General features: G+C 36.3%; 1 protein-coding gene and 1 pseudogene across 2 annotated transcripts in view; one reads left to right on the forward strand and one right to left on the reverse strand.

The window, feature by feature from the left end:
• LOC110203668 (uncharacterized) overlaps nucleotides 1-22477 on the reverse strand; it is a 203832-nt gene that overhangs the window by 61718 nt on the left and 119637 nt on the right. The window lies entirely within an intron of this gene.
• LOC110203798 (E3 ubiquitin-protein ligase DTX3L pseudogene) lies at nucleotides 949-21026 on the forward strand (annotated as a pseudogene). Its single transcript, XR_013483728.1, has 2 exons — nucleotides 949-1112; nucleotides 16782-21026. The product of XR_013483728.1 is annotated as an E3 ubiquitin-protein ligase DTX3L pseudogene (transcript).

Consider the following 22477-nt stretch of genomic DNA (forward strand, 5'->3'; position numbering starts at 1 on the left):
CTGTCCCCTCTCCCCCCAGTCTTCTTAGATTTTACTCCCTTCTATATACCCTTCTATCCACTGACACTGGCTTCCTGGCTGTTCCACCACCAGGACACTCCATCTCTGGCTTTGGGCAGTTTCTCTCCCTGCCTGGCATGCTTTCCCTCCTCATCTCTGCTTCTTGGCTTCCCTGGCTTCCTTCAAGTCCTAACTAAAATCTCATCTTTTACAGGAAGCTTTTCCCAACCATTCTGAATTCTAATACCTTCCCTCTGTTCATTATTTCTTATTTATCCCATAGGCCATTCATTTGCACATATTTATTTGCTTATTATTTCCCCCCCTTTGATTGTGAGCTTCTTGAGGGCAGAGACTTGTCTTTTGCCTCTTTTTCTATCCCCAGCACCTAGCACAGTACCTGCTGGCACATAGTAGGTACTTATTAAATGTTAATTGACTGATCTTCATCCTTTTTGTTTTTTCCATTACAAGAAAAATCCTGGCAATTTGGTTGTCCTTCAAAAACCAATCAATTAGCTGTTAGTTTTGCCCAAATTTTATTAATTTCTTCTTTTGTTTTCAGATTTTTTTCTTTATGTGAAGCTGTTGTTTTTCTTCTATTTGTTTCTTTTCCAGGTTTTTTCTTTTGGTCTTTCTGTTTTCTCTTTTATTTATGAACGTATTTGGAAAGATATATTGTACGTCAGATTGCTTTGCCCAAATCCTGAAAGTTTCGGTACGTTGGGTCATTTTATCAGTTTATTCGATGAGATGATCTCTTTTTATTTTCTGATTTATTCTATGTCCTTTCTGATTTCCAGCTCTTCCCCAGTTCCTGACGTATATAGTAGAAGCTCATCAAATATTGATTGACTGTCTGATTTGTTCTGCGGGGGCGGCACCCCGCCCCATATTACGACCTGCTTTCCATTGGCTGGATCAAGGCACGCCTCCAGACGTGACGTCACAGGCTTCCTCCTTTCTGCGGTTTTCACCCAGGCTGGGGCGCCTAGCGTTCTTTGAAAAAGGGGCTGCCAGCGAAGCAGCTCAAGCTCCGTCCGCCTCCCGCTCGCCCCTCCCCCCTTCCTGGGCCTGCCTCATCCTCCGTGGGACTCCCCTGTGTGTGGGAGGTAAGTAAAGGCCCGCGGGACGCCCCTTTTACGCCCTCCCTTCCCTCCCCAGGTCCCCGGGGGGGGGGCGTGTAGGTGTGGGCGCCCCTCACCCCACCCGCACCCCCAGACCTCAATGCAGGGCCTTCTGGATTTCATCCACGGATGGATCCGCAGCGGGATGTGCCCAGGCCTCTGTCTGTCGGGAGGGATGGACGGATGGACGGATGGACGGATGGATGGATGGATGGATGGATGGGGGGCCTCTGGCTACGCCCATCCTCACCCCATTCGGGGCCCCCTTCCCGCCGCAGCTCCACTGCACCGGCCCCCCCAGAGCCCCCGCCCCCTGCCCAGCCCCTCAGTGGAGCGCGGCCTAGAGGGTGGGACTGGTGGGGGGGGGGGAAGAAGTGCCGGGCTGCGAAGCACCTTTTTTTTGATACTTTTTCATTTTATTCATTTATTCATGCATACATTTATTATTATTCTGGACTCCAGAAGCGCCCGATCAAATAAACATTTCCATGTACATCATATAACAGAAAACGGGGATTGTCCATGCACCTGTTGATCTTTGTCATCTATAGCTTAGTTTGTTTGTTTGTTTGTTTTAATATATAATACATTCAGTCTGTATTTTTCAAAGCTGCCAATGTTTCTTTCTGGCCTTCCTTCTGTTCTCGTGGGTACATTTTTTTAAAAGATGTCTTAGTGACCGTCTTTTTTGTTTTTATTTTTCCTTTCCCCCTGTCATTTCGGTCTTCTCTGTCTCCCACACCCCACCTCATTTTAAAAAAAGAAAGAAAGATAAAGAAAGAAAAAAGATAGCCTTTGTAACAAATATGTTATAGTCAAGCAAAATAAATCCCCACTTTGGCTGTGTCTGAAAATGTGTCCTATTCTGCATCTGTATTACCTTACTTGTCAAGCTGTGTGTCCCTTGCTTCATCATCAGTCTTCTTAGGATCTTAATTGGTCATTGCATCAATCAGAGTTTTGAAGCCTTTCACAAAGGACAAAACCCACCTCTTTTAGGCTCACTGAACTGCATGCAGAGCTAACATAGCTTTATGAGGCCAGCAGGTATGGCTGACTCCCCAACTTAAATACTTAAAAATGCCACAAAAGGATGGTTCCTATGTAGGCCTCTAACCAATTTAATTGGACTTTGAGGAGTAATGCTTTTATTTAAATTTTTTTTAAATTTAGTTTTACAGGCATTCCTCCCAGGGGCACCCCCTTCCCCACAACAACAGCAACAATGACAATGACAAAACCCTCACAATAAATATGTATATCCTAGCAAAACCAATTCTCATTTTGACCAAGTCCAAATAGGCAGTTGTCATTCTGCATTTTTAGTGCATCACCTCTCTGGCAGGAGGTGAATAGCATGATTCATCCACAGTCCTCTGGACTGCATCAATTTGAATTCTAAAAGCTTTTACATTTTTTTCCCTCTCTATAATGTTGTTGTCATGTAAGTTGTTTTAGCCTTGCTTACTTCAATCTGTAGCAGATCTTAAAAGTTTTTCCCAGTTTCCCCTGAAACTGTCCATTTCTTATAGTACAATAAAATATTATGCTGCCATTACAATGATAGACCACAGTTTATTTAGTTAATCACCATAGGTGGAAACCCCTTCAGTTTTCAGCTTTTGGCTACTTCAAAAAGTGCTTCTATAAATATTTTTGTATGTATGGGTCTTTTTCCTTTTTCTTTGCTCCCCATGTGGTCTAAGCCCAGTGGTGGTACAGTTGGGTCACAATTTAGTAACTTTTGGGGCACAGTTATGATTTGTTTCCCAGTATGTCTGGATCAGGGTTGAGGAATCCGTGGCCTCCAGGCCACATATGGCCTTCTAGGTCCTTGGGTGGGGCCTTTTGACTGAGCCCAAGTTTTACAGAGCAAATCCTTTTATTAAGGGGGTTTGTTCGGTGAACTTTGGTTTCAGTCAAAGGGCAGCACCCAAAGACCTAGAGAGCAACATGTGGCCTAGAGACTGAAGGTTCCCCACCCCTGGTCTGGGCCAGTTTGCATCTCTGCTAGCAAAGCTTTCAGTGTGCCCTTTTCCTGCATCCTCTATAACATTTGTCATTTTTTTCATTAATAGTCAATAAACATTTATTAAGTACCTACTATGTGCCAGCCACTGTGTAAGGACTGGGGATATAAAGACTATCCCTGTCTTAAAGACTTTGCAATCTACCAGAGGAAGATAACACACAAAAGAAAGCTAAAAAGTGTGTGTGTATGTGTGTGTGTGTGTGTGTGTGTGTGTGTTTTCATTTTTCGTCTTTGCCAACCAGTTTAATGGGTGGGAGGGGGACCCTCAAAGTTGCTTTAATTTGCATTTCTCTAATTATTAGTAACTTGGAGCATTTTATTATGTGGTTGTTGATTGCTGGGATTTCTTCCTTTGAAGCCTACTTCTTCATAGTCTTTGACCTTTTATCTACTGGTGAATGGCTCTTAGTCTGATAAAGTTGAGTCAATTCCATACATATTATATGAAAGCTTTAATAGAGAAATTTGTTCCAAATTCCCCCCCCCATTAGCCTGTTTCCCTTCTAATTTTAATGGCATTAGATTTGTGTGTGCAAGTTTTTTTCAATTTTATACAATTGAAATTGTTCATTTTATTTTCTGTGATTGTCTTGTTTGCTCACAACCTCCTCTGTTATCTGTAGTGGTGAAAAGTAATTTTTTCCCCTTGCTTTTCTTTCTTTTTTTCCCCCCAGTGAGGCAATCAGGGTTAAGTGACTTGCCCAGGGTCACACAGCCAGTAAGTGTTAAGTGTGTGAGGTCAGATTTGAACTCAGATCCTGCTGACTTTAAGGCTGGTGCTTTTTCCATTGTGCCACCTAGCTGCCCCTTCCCTTGCTTTTCTAATTTCTCCGTAACTTATAATGTGTGCTCTTGGCCATAATGGATGACACTTCAGTCTCTTTTTTTAAAATGCTACACAATGTGAGCAATGCTGCCACATGGACAGGGCTGTATCTTAATGGGACAAAATGCATAAATTTATTGATTGCCCAAAAAAGGTACTGCCCATTAAGTTCCAGGATTAAAAATCTCAAGATTCCTGTAATGAGAAGAGGACACTTACCTTGACCTCAGAATCTGTAGGGGGTTCCACATCATTAATTCATCCCATGACGCTATACTCATTATAGAGTCAGATTCTTACCTAGTGGACCAAGCGGTTAATACTTACTAGCTGTGTGACCCTGGACAAGTCCCTTAACCCCAACTGCCTAAAAACTAAAAAAAAAAAACCATGATGTAGTCCCCAAGAATACCCTCAGCCTCTTGAAAATAATGGTAAAAGATAGTTGTTACCTCGTTCCCTATTCTGATTCCTATTTCTTTTTTCTTTTCATATTGTTATTGCTAGGATTTCCAATACAATATCAAATAATATTGGTGAGAGCACACATCTTTGTTTCACATCTGAAACTTCTAGTTTATTCCCATTACAAATAAAGCCAGCTGATGTTTTTAGATAAGTGCTTTTTTTTTGCCAATTTAAGGAAAAATCCATTTATGTCAATACTTTCAAGTGTTTTTAATAAAAATGAGTGTTGAACTTTATCAAAACCTTTTTCTGCTTCTATTGAAATAATAATATGATTTTAATTTTTTTATTATTGATGTAATCAAGTATATTAATATTTTTCCTTATATCAAACCATCCCTGTGTTCCTGGTATAAATCCCACTTGATCATAACATATAATCTTTGTAATACATTGTTGTAATCTTTGAGCTATCATTTTAAGTAGGATTTTTGGATCCATATTCATTAATGAAATTGGTCTGTAATTTTCTGTTTTTACTCTTCCTGGTTTAGGTATCAGGATCATATTTGTTTCATAAAAGGAATTTGGTGGGATCCCTTCTTTACATATTATTCTAAATAATTTATTTAACATTGGAATTAGTTGATCTTTAAAAGTTGGATAGCATTCACTTGTAAACCCATATGGTCCTGGTGTGTTTCTCTTAGGAAGCTTATTTATGGCCTGTTCATTTTCTTTTTCTAAAATAGGTCTATTTAGGCATTTTTCATCAAATTTATATTTTTGTAAATATTTTTCTAATTTTTATAGATAGTTTATCAGATAAAGGTCTCATATCTAAAATATATAAAGAACTTTACCAAATCTATGAGTGATTCATTCCCCAATTGATAAATGGTCAAAGAATAGCAATAGGTAGTTTTCTGAAGAAGAAATCAAAACAATTTATAGTCATATGAAAAAAAAATGCTCTAAATCATTATTGATGAGAGAAATGCAAATTAAAACAACCTTGAGATATCATTTTATATCTACTAGATTGGCTAAACTGATAGAATGAGAAAGTGTCAAATGTTGAAGGGGATATGGAAAAATTGGGACATTAATTCATTGTTGATGGAATTGTGAACTGATCCAACCATTTTGGAGAGCAATCTATAATTATACTCAAAAAATTATTAAACTTCTTATACCCTTTGACCCAGCAATACCACTACTTATTCTGTTTTTGAACATATTTAGGGGAAAAGGATAAGAACCAATAATATATATTGAAAAATATTTATAGCAGCTCTCTTTGTAGAGACAAAGAACTGGAAATTGCAAGGATGCAAATAGGGAATGGCTGAGCAAGTTGTGGTATATGATTGTGATAGAATACTACTGTGGTAAAAGAAATGATGTGATTAATGATTTAAGGAAAACATGGAAAGACTTGCAAGAAATAAGGAAGAGTGAAATGAGTAGAACCAAGAAAATATTGTATACAATAACAGCAATATTGTTTTAAGAATGACTTTGAGTGAACAAGTTATTTTGACTATTATAAATATTAACTATATTATTATTATATTAACTATATTATTATATTAACTATAAAGGACATATGAAGAAAGATCCAGAGAAAGAATTGATACATGGAAGTATGTATCAAATGATTTTACATATGTATACCCATTTGTGTGTAATGCTAGCCATCTCTGGGAGGGAGAAGAAATTTACCCGATGATTTTGTTGTATATTTGAAAGGAATACCAAGTTCTGCATAGTAGATTTACAGATTCATATGCAATCATCTTTTTTATAATACTGTGTTATGGAAATGCTTGTTTTATTCCATAAATTAAAAGAAAGATACTTATAAATCTCTCAAAGAGCCAGCTCACCTGTTGGATTATTGGCAATATACAGAAATGCTAAATATTTATCTGGGTTTATTTTCACTACTTAAGCTTTTCATTGTTTTGATTAGTTTTTCAGTTGATTTCTTAAATAAACCATCATATTCATCCATGTAAAGTGATAGCTTGTTTCTTTGCCAATGTTTATTTCCTCAAAATGTTTTTTTATTGTCTTATTTCTATGCTTTTAATTTGTAGTAAAATATCAAATAGCAATGGTAGTAGTGGACATCCTTGTTTCACCCCTGAAAGTCTTCTAGCTAACCCCCATTAAAGATTTGCTTGCTGTTAGTTTTAGATATACTTTTTATCATTTTAAGGAAATATCAAATTATTCCCATGCTTTTTTTTAGAACAGGAATTGGTATTGTGTTTTATAAAAACCTTTTCCTGCATCTATTGAAATAATAATATGATTTTGTAAGTTTCGTTATGAATATGGTCAATTATGTTTATAGTTTTCCTTATATTGAACTAGACCAACATTCCTGACATAAATTCAGCCTGATCATAGTATATATTACTGTGGCCTTCTTGCTAATATTTTACTGAAAGTTTTCTTATCAATAATCATTATCAAAATTGGTCTATAGCGTTCTTTCTCTTTTTGACTCCCTGTATTTAGTTACCAAGACCATATTTGTGTCATAGAAGGGATTTTGTAAGATCCCATCTTTGCTTCTTTTTTTCAAACAGTTTATGTAGTATTGGAATTAATTGTTGTGTAAATATTTGAAAGAATTCAAGGGTTTTTCTTGCTGAATTTAAAAAATTAGCATTTACTTTTTATTTTTAGTTCCAAATACTTTTGCTCCCTATGTCCCCTCCCCTATTCATTGAGAAAGCAAGTGATATGATATCCATTGTACGTAACATATTTCCATATTAGCCATGTTGCAAAATAAAAAGAAAGAAAATGAAAAAAAAAGATGCTTTAATCTTCACTCAGAGTTGATTAGTACTCTCTCTGGAAGTGATCGAGAGTGATTTAGAGCATTTTTTTATATGTCTATTGTTAGCTTTGATTTCTTCTGAATACTACTTGTTCATATCAATTGGGGACTGGTTTTATTTTTATCATTTTGGCCCAATTTCCTTATCCATAGATCTGACAGTTAAATTTTTCCATGCTCCTGTAATTTCTCTAAATCATTTACCCAATTTGATCTTATCTTGGTATATAGCGTGAAATGTTGGTCTCAGCCTAGTTTCTGTCAAACTGCTTTCCAGTTTTCCCAGTAATTTTTGTCAAATACTGAGTTTTTGCCCCCAAAGTTTAGATTTTGGAGTTTATCAAACACAAGATTACTGTGGTCATTTACTACTGTGTATTGTGTACCTAATCTATTCCACTGATCCACCACTCTATTTTTTAGTCATTACCAGATTATTTTGATGATTACTGCTTTGTAACACTGTTTGAAATCTGGCACTGCTCTGCAGCTTCCTTCACATTTTTTTTCCATTGTTTTCCTCAATATTCTTGTCCTCTTCTTCTAGATGAATTTTGTTAATATTTTTTCTACATCTATAAAACAATTCTTTGGTAGTTTGATTGGCATGGCTGTGAATAAGTAAATTAATTTATGTAGAATTGGAATTTTTTATTTGCTCAGCCTATCCATGAGCAATTAATATTTCTCCAGTTGTTTAGATCTGTTTTCGTATATGTGAAAAAAGGTTTTGTAGTTGTGTTCGTATAGTTTCTGGGTTTGTCTCGCAGATAGACTCCCAAGTATTTTGTAATGAATTATTATTTTAAATGGAAGTTCTCTTTCTAGCCCTTCCTGCTGATTTTTTGGGATAAAATATAGAAATGCTGATGATTTAATGGGGTTTATTCTAAAACCTTGCTAAAGTTGTGCATTATTTCAGCTAGTTTTTGAGTTGATTCTCTAGGGTTCTCTAAGTACACCATCATATCTTCTACAAAGAATGCTAGTTTTGTTTTCTCATTGCCTACACGTATTCCCTTCCTTTTTCCTGTCTTAATGCTGTAGCTAGCATTTCTAGTACAGTATTGAATGATAGTGGTGATAATGGATATCCTTGCTTCATCCTTGATCTTATTAGGAAGGTTTTTCATTTTCCCCATTAGAGATAATGTTTATTTTAAATTTTAGGTAAATAACTCATTTTGAGAGAGGCTGCACTTATTTTATACTTTCTAGTGTTTTTAATAAAAATGGTGTTGTATTTTGTCAAAAATTTTTTTTCTCTACCTGTTGATATAATCACAGGATTTTTATTGTTTTTGTTATTGATATGGTCAATTATGTCTATAGTTTTCCCAATACTGAATCAGCCTTTCATTCCTGGTATAAATAATACTTGGTCAAAGTGTGTGATCTTTGCAATATATTACTGTAATCTCCTTGCTAATTTTTTGTTTAAAAGTTTTTGCATCAGTATTCATTACAGAACTTAGGCTACAGTTTTCTTTCTCTGCTTTTGCTCTCCCTGGTTTAGGTATCAACATCACATTTGTGTTGTGGAAGAAATTTCACAGAACTCCTTGATCTGTTTTGTCAAATGGATAAATGTTCGGTAGAATTCACATGTAAATCCCTCTGGTCCTCAAGATTTTTCTTAGGGAGCTAATTTGTTGCCCATTCCATTTCTTTTTCTAAAATAGGATTATTCAAAGATTCAATTAACTCCTCTGTTAGTCTGGGCAATTTACATTTTTGTAAATTTTCATCCATTTTGCTTAGATTGTTGGTTTTGTTGGCATATTATTGACAAAATAGCTCCTAATAATTGCTTTAATTTCATCTTCATTGGTAGTGCGTTCACCTTTTTCATTTTTGGTACTGATAATTAGGTTTCTTTTCTTTTTAATCAAATTAACCAATGATTTATTTTTATAGGTTTTTTAAATATAAAACCAGCTTCTAGTTTTACTTATTAGGTCATTGTGTTTTTTTAGCTTCCAATTTTTTTAAATCTCTCCTTTGATTTTTAGGATTTTTATTTTTGTGTTTAATTGGAGATTGTTTGGTTTTGGGGATCTGTTTAGTTGCATGCCCAGTTCATTGATCTGCTTTTTCTCTTGTTTATGGATGTAAAGTTTTAGAGAGACAAAATTTCCCCTAAGCACTGCTTTGGCTGCATCTCACAAATTTTGATGTGTTGTCTTGTTGTCATTATCTTTTCCCCTCTTGCCCACCAATTTGCAACATTTATTGGGCCAGATAAAGCCTGTTGTAAACTGCAAACTGTTACCCTTTATACTATTTGGATGCCAGCCTCTTATCTCTTTCTCAATGGTGAGATTGATGCAGAATAATAAAAAGAAGAAAATAATGAGCATAACTGATCAGTACCTTGAAAAAGTTTGAAAATATGTGCAGTATGCAACACCTCTGAACCTCCCACCTCTGCAAAAGGTTGGATTATGAGCATATTCTAATATCTCTTTTTTCAACGCATTTCTTCTTTATTTTGTATATGTGAAATCTTTGCATGTCTGTGTTGCCCTTTCCATTTACATTGTTGAAATCTTTGGGTATATTGCTTTCCTGGCTGTCCTTACTTGGCTCTGCATCAATCAATTCATATAGATCTTTCCATAGTTTTCTGTATTCATGTTCATCCTTTCTTATAATGCATTAATATTCCATTATATTCATGCACCACAATTTGCTTAAGCCATTCCCCAATTGGTGGAAATCTACTTTGTTTCTGGTTTTATTTTGTTTTGTTTTGTTTTGCTAACTCCACAAGAGATGCTATAAATATATTTTTTTTCAACATGGACTTCTTGCCATTGGCCTCCTTGAGGAATAAACCTAGTAATGGACTTCCTGGGTCAAAGGTTATAGACATTTTAGTCACTTTTCTTTGCATAATTCCAATTTTTTTCCTTTACAAGATGGTTGTAGGAATTCACGGCTCTACCAGCAATTCATCAGTGTGCCTAACTTCCAACAACCTCTCCAACACTGATTATTCCCATCTTTTGTCATTTTGCCAATTCCTGAGGTGTGAGGTGGAACCTTAGGGTTGTTTTGATTTGCATTTCTCTTAGAAGTAATTTGAAGCATTTTTTTTCATGTGGTTGTAAATGCTTTCTAATTTTTCCTTTCAGAATTGTTTGTTCATATTCTTTTACTACTTAAGGGTGAATCTCTTTTGTTCTCTTATGTATCTGTTAACTGTTCATACATCTTGGATACTAATACCTTGTGAGAGTAATTTGATATACAGTTTTTTTTCCCATTTGACCACTTCCTTGGTTATCCAAAGTGCATTCATTTTGTCTGTGCAGGAACTTTTCTGTTTTATGTAATCTAAGATACTTATTTTATCTTTTTTAATTGCCACTTTATCCCTTGTTTGCTTAAGAATACATCTCCTACCCATAACTGTGAAAAGTATATCATCTGCATCTCTTCTAATATTTTTATTGTATAATCTTTATTAATGAGTTCACATATCCATTTAAAATGTATTCTGGAATATGATTTAGTCTTAGTCTAATTTCTACAAGACTATTTTCCAGTTTCCTAGTATTTTTTTAAAATCAAATTTGGAGTTCTTTCCTACGTAACATGTTTGTGCAATGATCTTCCTTCCTTCCTTCCTTCCTTCCTTCCTTCCTTCCTTCCTTCCTTCCTTCCTTCCTTCCTTCCTTCCTTCCCTCCCTCCCTCTGTCCACAAGAGAATCATACCCCTACATGCGAGTGCTCTGCCCAAAGGAATATAAATTTTGATCATTTAAACTTCACAAGGTATCTTGGGGTTTGGAGGCTAGATTTTTTCTTTCTTTTCCCTACTTATTTTATCATTAAAAAAAAAAAACCTGGGACAGTTAACTCTTTTGTCCCATGTAGTTTCATTCATGATTTCTTTAAATAGGGCTCTGGACAACCAAGCTCTGATAAATCCCGTTGAGATTCCAATGGAACTACTTTACTATGCCATAAACCCAAATCACTTTGGCTCTCACTGATTGGCTAATAATAGGGCCCAGCCCAAGCCTCACTTGGTCATTGTTTGGGTTTTGATGGCTCACAGTGAGTGTAAATAGCAATTTTTTTCTGTTCTGGCCAGAAACTTCCCCTCTTAGTTTGATTTTTTTTTTAAGTGGGCAAACTAGGCCATCTTTTGCCTCATTTCTTACCTAGCCTTAAGTTGTTGAATGGGCGTTGTCTCAGACAAACTGAGACCTGGGAAAGATCTTAGCTTAAAAAGGCCAAGGTCTCCCATTGCATCTGGGGTCATCTCTAGTCATCCTGATTTATGTCTTGACACTGGACTCAGATGACCCTACAGAAGAAAGTGAGGCTGATGAATTTGCACAGCTATGAGTCCTTTAAATCCAATTTATTTGCAAGTCAAGACATCATCCTACTGATGTCATTGGTCCTCTTCAAGAACAAAGAACTAGCAACAAAAACAACTACACCATTTAGAAAATAGATCCAGATGCAATTGAATTTATTCTGATCTTATTTTAAGTGAAATGTGACTCTCCTAATAAGATGTTTATGACACATCAGAATTTATTATACTATTTGGGGACAAAATGGGGAAAATGCATGGGTCTGAAATTTTATTGAATGGGTTACATTAAGCAAGTTACCTCACATCTATTTACCTCACTTTACTAATCTGTAAGGGGATAATAATAGCACCCACCTCCCAGGGTTATTGTGAGGATCACATGATTGTAAAGAACTCAACACAATGCTTGGCATAGGGTAAACGCTATGTGAATGTTTACTGTTATTATTTATTTAATTAAATTTAATTGCTTCAGACATGATGACTTTATACAGGTTTTAGATGTGATCAGCATACAATTCCAGTGGTGATAAAAATAATTGGTAATTTGGAAATGCATTCGGCTGAATTAAGGTTACCTAATTGTTAATGAGTTTGTTTCAAGTCTCAAATATATACTATTGTTTATGGCGTTGTTATTTTTCTAAATTGTCTTATATTGTAAAATTTGTAACCTATTGTATTAATTATGTCATTAGAAAAACAACTTTTCATAACTTGAATATTATTATAGAGTATGAACTGAACAACTAAAATAAGGCAAAAAGTTGTTTGAAACTGTTGTTTTATCAGCCCTGGTAACCCTGTTTTATAATGTTTTGTAACTTCAAGTTAGGAAACTGGAAATTGCCATTTTTGTCTATAGTTAAGACTATTTGGCTATCACTTATGAAGGTTATAAGATTGTTAACTAAGTTATTTAGGATTATTGTCATAATGTTAAAACCTATCAAGTATTTACATGGGCATTTTGAAAGGGAAAATTGGAAATTGATTACTGTGTGAGAAAAGGTATAAAGAAAAACCTTGTAGACTTCTTATTTTTGTAAATTTGCCAGGTTCCTGGAAACTATCTGTGTGGGCAAGGTCATCAGCCCTGGGGAAAGAGCTTGCTATGGTGTATGATATTCCTAAACAATGAAATTGGCTTACTGAGAATTTACAGATTTGTATATAATATAGAAGTGGTTTCTAATGATTGATACTTATGCCAGGATGAGTCTTAGCTCAAGGAGAAGAAAAGAAAAACAAGTGAAGAATGTTAAGTGAAATCTCTCGTGTGTGTGTGTGTGTGTGTGAGAGAGAGAGAGAGAGAGAGAGAGAGAGAGAGAGAGAGAGAGAGAGAGAGAGAGAGAGAGAGAGAGAGTAAGTCTTGGTAAACTTTAATTGCTTATTGCAACTCCACGAGAGTAAAAACAACTATCTAGCCCTAATCTGTGATTAGTGAAATTTGCCATTTGAGGTAAAAGTTCTTGGGACTGTAACTGATATTGTTTTGAGTTTTGAATTCAGGCATAATTGTCTGATGGATCATTAAATTAATAAGCCACCATTTGAGAGAAATACCAGAAGCTACTCAGAGGAAATATGATCTTGAACTCTTACAGGTGGAGGCCTATATCTGGGAAAAAGCCATGAGGATAAATTTAGCCTAAGGTAGGAGCCTTCTGGCTCAGTTTCCCATTGTATTATTTCCTTTTGAACAGGAATATTTCCCACCTGGCTATTCCTGAGTCTGCCTATGAGGTGGAATTGTTATTGTGTGATCAGTTATCAACTGTGACTCTTACCTGAAGTCAAACAGAGCTTAGAATGCTTTATCCTGTCATATATGTATTGATTCATTAAGGACCAGTTTTGATGCTGTTAGACTCATGTCCCCGCTTTTTCCTTTTATAGCAAATTTCTAGAATCAGAGCAAGTGGTCAGTGGATGGTATGAGCACAATGCAAGTATGTAAGATCTTATTGTTTTCAATCTAAATGTGTAGTCATTCCATATTTCAGACAATTAAGTAACTTAGTATTTGCACGTATCATCTGCCTGCTAATACTTACATAGTCATGTATAAGATTAAGTCCCTGGAATAGCTCATACTTTTTGAATACTATGGGAATAATTACTTACAAAGGGAAAAGAAACTTATGAAACAAGTTACAAACACAGTGTTAAATCATTATCCCATAGACAAGGCTGAAACACATCTAAGCTACTATAAGAAAATGCATGTGTGTAAGATCTGAGTTTTCAGCCTAGAATTATAGTCCTTTCTATATCCTAAACAACTTATTAAATGAGTATTTGGCCTAATCATCTGCCTGTTACTATCTATATCTATGTCTGTCTATATCAATATATAGATGTATATCTAGATATCTATGTATATATGAATATATAGAATAAGGTTCTTAAATGTTTTAAAATGATGTCAAAATAATTATGTGTTGATGCAACAGTTTATGTGACCAAGTTGTTATTCTATTAATAATTAAAATGGAATCAGAAACATCTTCAGTTTGGTTTGAAGAAATAAAATTTAGTGTAATCAGTTCTCTTAGAGGAGAGTAATGTAGGATAATTTGTGTTACATCAATGGAAAAGTCAATTTTATTTAAGATTCTTATTTAATATAGAAATAACACTTGATGTTTCCTGTGGTACAAGCATATTTTATTATAAACAAAATTACTTTATATGCACTATTTTGAAATTGATTACTTCAGTGTATCTCCATATCCCATCCCAAGTATTTGCTACAATTGAAGTTACCTTGGTAATTTTATGTAAATTCATTTGTGTATCATGTGTCATCTTCTTATACGAACTATTCTGTAATATATGTTTTTATGTGAGGAATAGATCGTTCTCTGTCTCTGTTTCTCCTAAGAGGAGAATTAAAGAATTGAATTGAATTGAATTGTAATTAAATTATGTGGTATTAAAATTTGGAGTTCTAAAATAATTAACAATTAAAAATTCTAAAGTAAAATAATTGAGGAAAAAGTAAAAAATTTGAGGAAAAAAACAAGATCAAGCGAGTGTGTGTGTGTGTGTGTGTGTGTGTGTGTGTGTGTGTGTAATTTGGAAGGTTTTAAGAGTTCTGCCTTCTGTGGTACTTAAACTATTTAATTTGTATTTGAATGTCTTACCTATATTAATGTAACAGTAACCCTTTAGCTTGTTGTTAACAATGTTTATGTCAGGTACAGAGTTTAGATAAAAATAGAAACAGCATGGAGTATTTATAACCTAAATTCTCTGAAGTTTCAGGTGAACTATGGGCTTCTAATTTAATGTTCCCTTTATAGCTCTGTTATTGATTAGATCAGAACCATGAGGGTCAAGTTGGTTTCTACCACACATACTGGTTGTTGGAGAAGTAAACTTTGCGAGTAGTACAGAAATCTTGTATTGAGATCTGTTTTGTGGTAGATTTTAGCAGAAATGTCTAAGGAGTCTTTACAAGTAACTTGGAGCCAGAAAGGAAATCCACTAAAGTGGTCCCTCTGAGGACACAATATTTTGCAGACTGCCCCAAGAAGAGATATCCAAGGGATTGTACAACTATATGGGACATCTGAGATCCAAGATGAAATGTGTTGATTGAATGGGTATTGGAAAGGGTTACTAAATTGCAAGGACACTTAATGTTTGTTAATATTGATGTCCATTATTACACCCCTTTGGCTTTTATTTTCTGTATCTATTTACTAAGTTCTCTTGGTTTTCTGGATGTTGTTTGATTTTCCCATCTGTATTAACCCTGATTTTGAATATTCTTATTATATGCGTTGTTTATGGTTCTGATTCTAATCTCTCTTTGTAATGGGAACTATCCTCTATCAGCTACAAGAAGTAAAAGTGCTGAAGGTCTCTTGTTAGCTTTCTATCTGTTGACCTTTATCTTTGTGAAGTATTTCTTTCTCTTGCCTTTGGGGACCCTTTCTGGGTAGTATCCATGAGAATGTTTTACAAAATATACTCTCTGTGGTCATCAGCATGCCCAGGGGTTGCTTTTGACCAACGGGAGTGCAGAGATGTTAAGGCGTCCCCCGAACTTCTCTTTTTGAGTTGCCATATTTTGCAGAAACACTGGACATGGAGTATGCAAGAGGCCCTGTATGTATCAAGGATAAGCCTCCCATCCCCAGTCTGACACAGTTTGTTGTTTGTACCCCAGGCTGTATTCCCTCTGTGTCCTTAGAAATCAAGAAAGGTGCCAGTCAGTCTGCACCAGACTGAGAAACTCTTTCTGCAGCTGGGACCCTTGTAGATGATCAGACCATCGTATCTTCATGGTCTAGCAGTTTCCAAGGGAAAAGAATGCTGCTTTTGTCATTTTATTTATTCGTGTTTTCTTCTTCCTGTTGGGAGGAAATTGGTACTTTTTCTTTCCCCTATGACTTCTCTTTAACTTAAATAACCATAAATAAATAAATAACTATAACTTAAATACCAAGGCTTTCCCCACACTGCTGGGCTCCTTTGTATAGGGAGTTCCCATATGAATGTAATAAATTCAGTTGCGACGTATGTCTCATGGATTTGTGATATTGTTATTGGTTAGCACTATATATAATATGTTGATTATTTTTTTCTGGTTCTATTGATTGTTTACTTTGCTCATTTGCTATTTCATTGATTTGATTTTCTCCTCTCTTATTTTTAATCAGATTAGCTGAAGGTTTATCAAGTTCATTATTCTTTTCAAGCCTTTAGTTTTAGATATCATTTCTTTGGAATATATTTGTTTTCAATTTATCTGTTTATATTATATTTTCTTTGATATTTTTGTCCTTATTTTAAGCTTGTTTATTTGTTGCCTTTCTAATTTTTCAGTTAATATTCAGTTCATTCCTCTTATCTTCTATATTGTCAATGTATGTTTGTAAGGATATGTTTTTTCCTCTTGAGGTCTGCTTTATCTGCATCCTGGAAATTGTTGTATATTGTTTCATCATCATCATCCTCATCCTCATCCTCATCATTTTTTTCAAATAATTACTTGTATTTTAGAAAATTTATTCTTTGAACTTGTCATTATTTAGCATTTCATTATTAAGTTGCCATTTGGTTTTCTGTCTTAGGTTTGTGCTGTCTAAAGCAATTACTATTTTTATTAAGTTATGGTCTGGGCAGAGAGGTGGGGGTTGGGAGCTGACAGCACGTTTTCGTTTCTCCTCTTTGCTCTTTAGTTTCCCCCTCCAGAGCCCAGTGAGCAAACGTTGCAGCCCTGCCTCTTTGACTCACGAGTCCCTGCCCTGCCCTGATGGCCACTAGCAGCCTTGCCCACAGCCCGCTGTACCGGGTCCTGGTCCGGGTGTCTGAAAGCTGCTCTGGAATGGAAAGGAAGCTGCAAAAGTATTTCCAGAACCCATGGAGGTCCGGGGGAGGCAAGTGCAGGGTCAAAGCCGGTCCCCATGAAGGCACATTTTGGATAGAGTTTTATAAAAGACAAGCCAAGGAAGGTGTGATAGCAAAGAAAGATCACTCTTTGGCAGTCAGTGCTACATCACATGTGAACATCTTCATAGAAACAAATGAAAACCCAGGAGAGAACAACATTTTGGAGATAAGCCAGCTTTCTTCTCTGACACAGCCACTCCCAGAGGAATTTCCAGATGAAGAAGGTGCTCTTGGCTCCTCTAATTCCTTCATTCAAAAGATATTTCTTGATGTGGAGGCCCAGCTGAACTTCACGTTTTCCAAAGAGCAAAGGGAGAAAATTATTAACCTCTGGCCAAATCTCAAAATAGAGAGAAGCCATGATGGAACTGAGACAGTGATTGGTGACTATGAAGATATTGAAAAAATGTATGAATTCTTAAATGAGAAGATGGTGGGAAATGACCAAAAAGATGATATTCCCCCCTCAGCCTCAGCAAGAGAAATTGAGCACAATGTGCCAAATGACTGTGACAGTTCTAATCTTAACTCAAACCCAAAACGCAAAACAGAAGGGGAGTCAGACTTTATTTCAGTTCCTTCACATTTGTATGAATATTTCAAATATTTCTTTGCTGAAACTCTGGACAGAATAGAAAGTGAGCATCAAGTACATATCAGAAGTATTGTGTCATATCCTATGGGCAACGTGTGTTTAGACTTTGAGCCATCTAAGTCAGGGGACAGGAAAGCAGCTCAAGAAGCTTTTAACACAGCATTTCAGAGGGAAATACAGAATGTGACTCGCCAGGATATTCATTTCACCGATTATAAACTGGCCCTTGATGTTAAAAAAATACTGACTAACACGTTTAAAAGCCTCCGTATTAAAGGTGAAGGAAAATTCTTAATCCTCTGGGGAAACCCACAGGATATCTTAGGAGCTCAACACTTTATTGAATCAAACTTCTCCCGCAAACAATCTATGGAAATGATGGTTACCCAAAACACGATGAAGAATGAAATTGAAGTTGATACTGTTTACTTGCGTCTTCTGTACCAAGAAATCAGAGAGATAGAGAAAAAATATGACACTGTAATGGAATTGGTGAAAAAACCCCGAACTCGGAAAACCCTCATTATGTTTAAACCAAAACACAAAGACTTAGACCTCTCTGAACTTGCTTATGAAGATTTCCTTGATGACTTTCAGATGCTCTTACCTCAGATTGCCAAAGAGGTAGTTATCCTGAAACCATTATACAAAGAGAGAAAGCGTTGGCCTGAAAAGACATTCTTGGAAGAGTTTGAAATAAAGTACCCCCATGTAAACTTGGAGTGGTGTGAACAAGAACTGACACTGACTGGTTTGCCCAAGTACCTTGCAGAAGCAGTGAAATATGTTAAGAGATATTTTAATATTAATCGTGCCCAGCAGAGACTTAGAGGGAATTGGAATAGAAACTCTAAATCCTCATTGGACAAAAATGGTGCTTTATCTCTCTCCAAGGGATTGCCAGAGGAGGAAGAGGAGGAGGAAGAAGAGGAGGAGGAGGAGTGTATCATCTGTCTGGAAATCATTCAACAGAAAGAAGTCCTCCCAAAGTGCAAGCATGAGTTCTGTGGCCCTTGTATCAGAGAAGCCATGAAACGTAAGCCAGTGTGCCCTATATGTCAGACTTCCTATCATGTCGTGAAGGGGAATCAGCCAGATGGGACAATGACAACCTCTTACAGGACTTCTTCACTTCCCGGTTACAATTCATGTGGCACTATTGTGATTCATTATGACATGCGTGGAGGCATACAAACGGAAGGTCATCCCAACCCAGGAAAACGCTATGAAGGAACAAGACGGGTGGCGTACTTACCAAATAATGAAGAAGGACAGCAGGTTCTGAATCTCCTCAGAAGAGCTTTTGACCAAAGGTTGATTTTCACAGTAGGACAGTCTCAGACAGTAGGGGTCAATGATGTGATCACCTGGAATGATATTCATCACAAAACTCTCCAATTCGGTGGGCCAGAAAACTTTGGTTACCCTGACCCCAACTATCTGCAACGAGTCAAGCAGGAACTGAAGGCGAAAGGAATTGAGTAAGAGTGCTGACATCAAGGATTCCTCCAGAGCTGAGCTTGCTGTAGCTGTGGAAAGGAATCAAAGCAATCATTAAAATATATATGTGTGTAGGCATCATTTAGAGTAAAATAAAAGAATTTGAGAAGAAATTAGTCTGTTTAGGGGTGAGATGAACTGCTATCTGCTAACCTGTCTAATTTCTTGGAGTTTTTTACTTCATATTAGACAAACTGAGAACCTTGAAGGAATGAACAGTTGCTCAAGTGAGAGCCCAAAGCATATCTCTCAGTGCTTTCCTGCCTGTCTCCATTTTTGCTGTCACCAAGGATGCTGGATTTAAGGAATTTTCCATTGTACCACTTGCACAAGGTGATGACTAACCCTCAGGTCCATTCACATTATTTGTTGTAAGCTGTTGGTAGCCTCAAAACTTGCTCCCTTCTAACTGGAATTATAGCCAGGAACATTAAAACGATTGGAAGACATCTTGAAGAATATTAGTCTCCAAATACTTACATTAGTTCTTCACTTCAGAAAGCTATCCTTGGGGCTATGGCAAATTTAATGTAAACTGAGGAGTGGGGAAAGATATTTCTGTCTTCAATCAAGTCCAGTGACTTCCAGTCACTTTCATGAACAAATAAAAAAGCTTCTGTTTGGCATTCAAAGCCCTTCATAACGTTGCCCCTCCCTTTACTCTACTGCTGTGTACTCTGTGATCCAGTGATAATGACCTCTTTGACATTCCCTGCACAAGAAACTCCATTTCTCTGGATTGTACAATTTCACTGGTATCCACCATATCTGGAATTCTTTACCTCTTCATTTCCACCTGCTGGCTTCCCTGACTTCTTTCAAGTCCTACCTAACATCTCACCTTCTAAATGAAGCCTTTCCCAAACCCCCTTAATACTAGTGCTTCTCCTGTGTGGATTATCTCCAATTTGTCCTGTATGCAGCTTGTTTGTACATAGTTGTATGCATATTGTCTTCCCCATTAGACTATGAGCTACTTGAGAGCAGAGACTGTCTTTTGCCTTTTTTGTATCCCCAGCACTTAGCACAGTGCCTAGAATATAGTAGGCACTTAATAATTACTTGTTGACTGACTGACCATGGGTAGGCTCATTGACCTGGGAATCAGAGTTTCCAGATTAGTAGGCAACTGGTGTTCGCTTGTTTGTTGCCCTGGTTCTCTGCATCCTTAGCTCACCTTTTGGGGTGTACCTTGTGGCAATTACTCTGTTTGTCTAGTCTTAGTGAGACCACATTCATACCTAAATATTTTCTGACTTTTAACCTCCATAAAATTGTCTACTCAATTTGTGATTATTCAAGGTATGCCCTCAAAAGTGTAGTTGTAGGGCAACAGATGAAATGCCCCTTCATTGCTGAATGAGTCCACCTTTTGTATTTGCTACAAAAACTAAGCAGAAATATTCATTAGGTGCTGAAATACTGGAACCTGTTGCATTTCTTGGAGAATGAAAGAGAACCTGTCATACTGAGAGCTTTCTTTGCCAGTTGCAAACAGCTTATTAGGGATAATGTCAAACCCTATTGCCCCAGTGCAGAAGGTTAAGTGTTAGTAGCTCAAATGATATCTAGTTGGTTCTTCTCTAAATAATTAAATCGTTGGGATCTGCCTCTATGCTTCTGTTAGAGGAGACATGATTTAATGGCTGTGTCAGATACTTCTAATAAAGCTGTGTAATAATCAGAAAAAAAAGTTATGGTTTGTAAAGAATTTATTAACTATTTCTATGTTTTGACATTTGTTTGCAATATCTCTGTGCCCTAAATTGACACAGTCAAATATTGTAGATGTTTCATGCGCTACCATGAAATATTCTATTGTAGACCCATTTAGAAGATGCCAGATGTCTTTCTGATCTTGTTTCTCCTGCAATTTGTTCAGTTCCTCTTTTTCCTTTTTGTTTATATTTCTATTAAAATAATTCCAAACTGAAAGAGAGATATTGATGATTTAGTATGTAAACAAATTCATCTATGCTCTTTTTATGAGGCATAAATCAGCAGTTCCCTCATGTGAACCAAGAGGATGCTTGAGTCTCAAGTGTGGAGAATGCAGGAACCAAAATTATTCAGCACCCAAGCACAGCTGAAGGCTAGAAAGGCATAGGGAATTAAGGTGGACCCTTTGGTGGAAGAAACAACTTTAAACTTCCATCAAATGTCTGTAAAAGTTAGTAGGTGAATCACAGGAATGCTTAAATTTGGAGAAAGACAATACACAGCTTAACTTTAATTTTCCACTACCTTTTAAAAAATTCTTTATTTCTCTAAATCTTAAATTACTAAAAGTATTCCTCTAATTTGAACTTTTGACAAAGGGAATTATATCCTTGAAATCACTGATTATAACGGGTTCAATTCTTTTTATAAAGTCAGAATTATTCCTAGACTGGGCCTACAATATAGACTAAGTTTCCTTCATTTCAGAGTGCTTTTCCATTCTGGGGTGAAACTGCCACTTCCCTTTGTCCTCTTTCTGAATCTGAAGCCACATTATACCTGAATCAGCCTTTTTCTTACTGAAGTTTGAAAAACTCCCTCTGGGATACAGAATATGCAGGATATGTGTGTGTGTGTGTGTGTGTGTGTGTGTGTGTGTGTGTGTAATATATATAGAATATAAATATGGATAGATGGTCTCTTCCCACCAGATAACAGGCGAATTAAGTGATATCAAAAAGCATGATTTTCAATTAAAGGTCCTACTTGAACAGAGGGTTTGGAGAGAGTGAGAGAGCTTTTAACCATCTTACCTCTTACATTTTCTTCCATTTTTTTTCTTTCAACTATCCAAATCTTTCTTAAGTTTATTGGAGGCATAATACCCACTTCAAAGATACCAGTAACCCATTTGCTTTGGATACAGTGTTTCTCAAAATCCCATTGGGTATGCTAACTTGTCTACTTCAAGTGAACCTTCATCTAAGCACTGCAAATCTGGCTTTTCATAAATAGAAACATGACACAGAAGACAGAAACATATTAACCTCTTGAGATAGAGACTGTCCAGCAATGAATAAAGCTTCACATATTTCTCCACAATATTAGCCAGTGGAAATCTAGACAGGATCTTTTCAGAGCATGTATTACCCATTTTCTTGTATGTAGTCTCCAGTTTCTTCGCAGCTCTTTACTTCCCAAGTCATTGGTTGGTGGAGTCCTGGAATGGAGACTTCTTAGAAAGTGTCCATGAATACCCAAAGGGAGTTCAATCACCACTCCTCCAGTGCCTGAGAATCCTTCCCTGTCAACCAAATTTTCAGGTTGGAATAAACTTATGTGGTGACAGTTCTTGAAATGAAATAAAATGTTTGAAAAGAGAAAAAAATGTCATCCAAGGTATATACATATAGGCAATCTGCTATTAGTCAATAAACATTATGCACCTAC

Source organism: Phascolarctos cinereus, unplaced genomic scaffold, assembly GCF_003287225.1.
Source record: "Phascolarctos cinereus isolate Bilbo 61053 unplaced genomic scaffold, phaCin_HiC Scaffold_8;HRSCAF=390, whole genome shotgun sequence".
NCBI lineage: Eukaryota > Metazoa > Chordata > Mammalia > Diprotodontia > Phascolarctidae > Phascolarctos > Phascolarctos cinereus.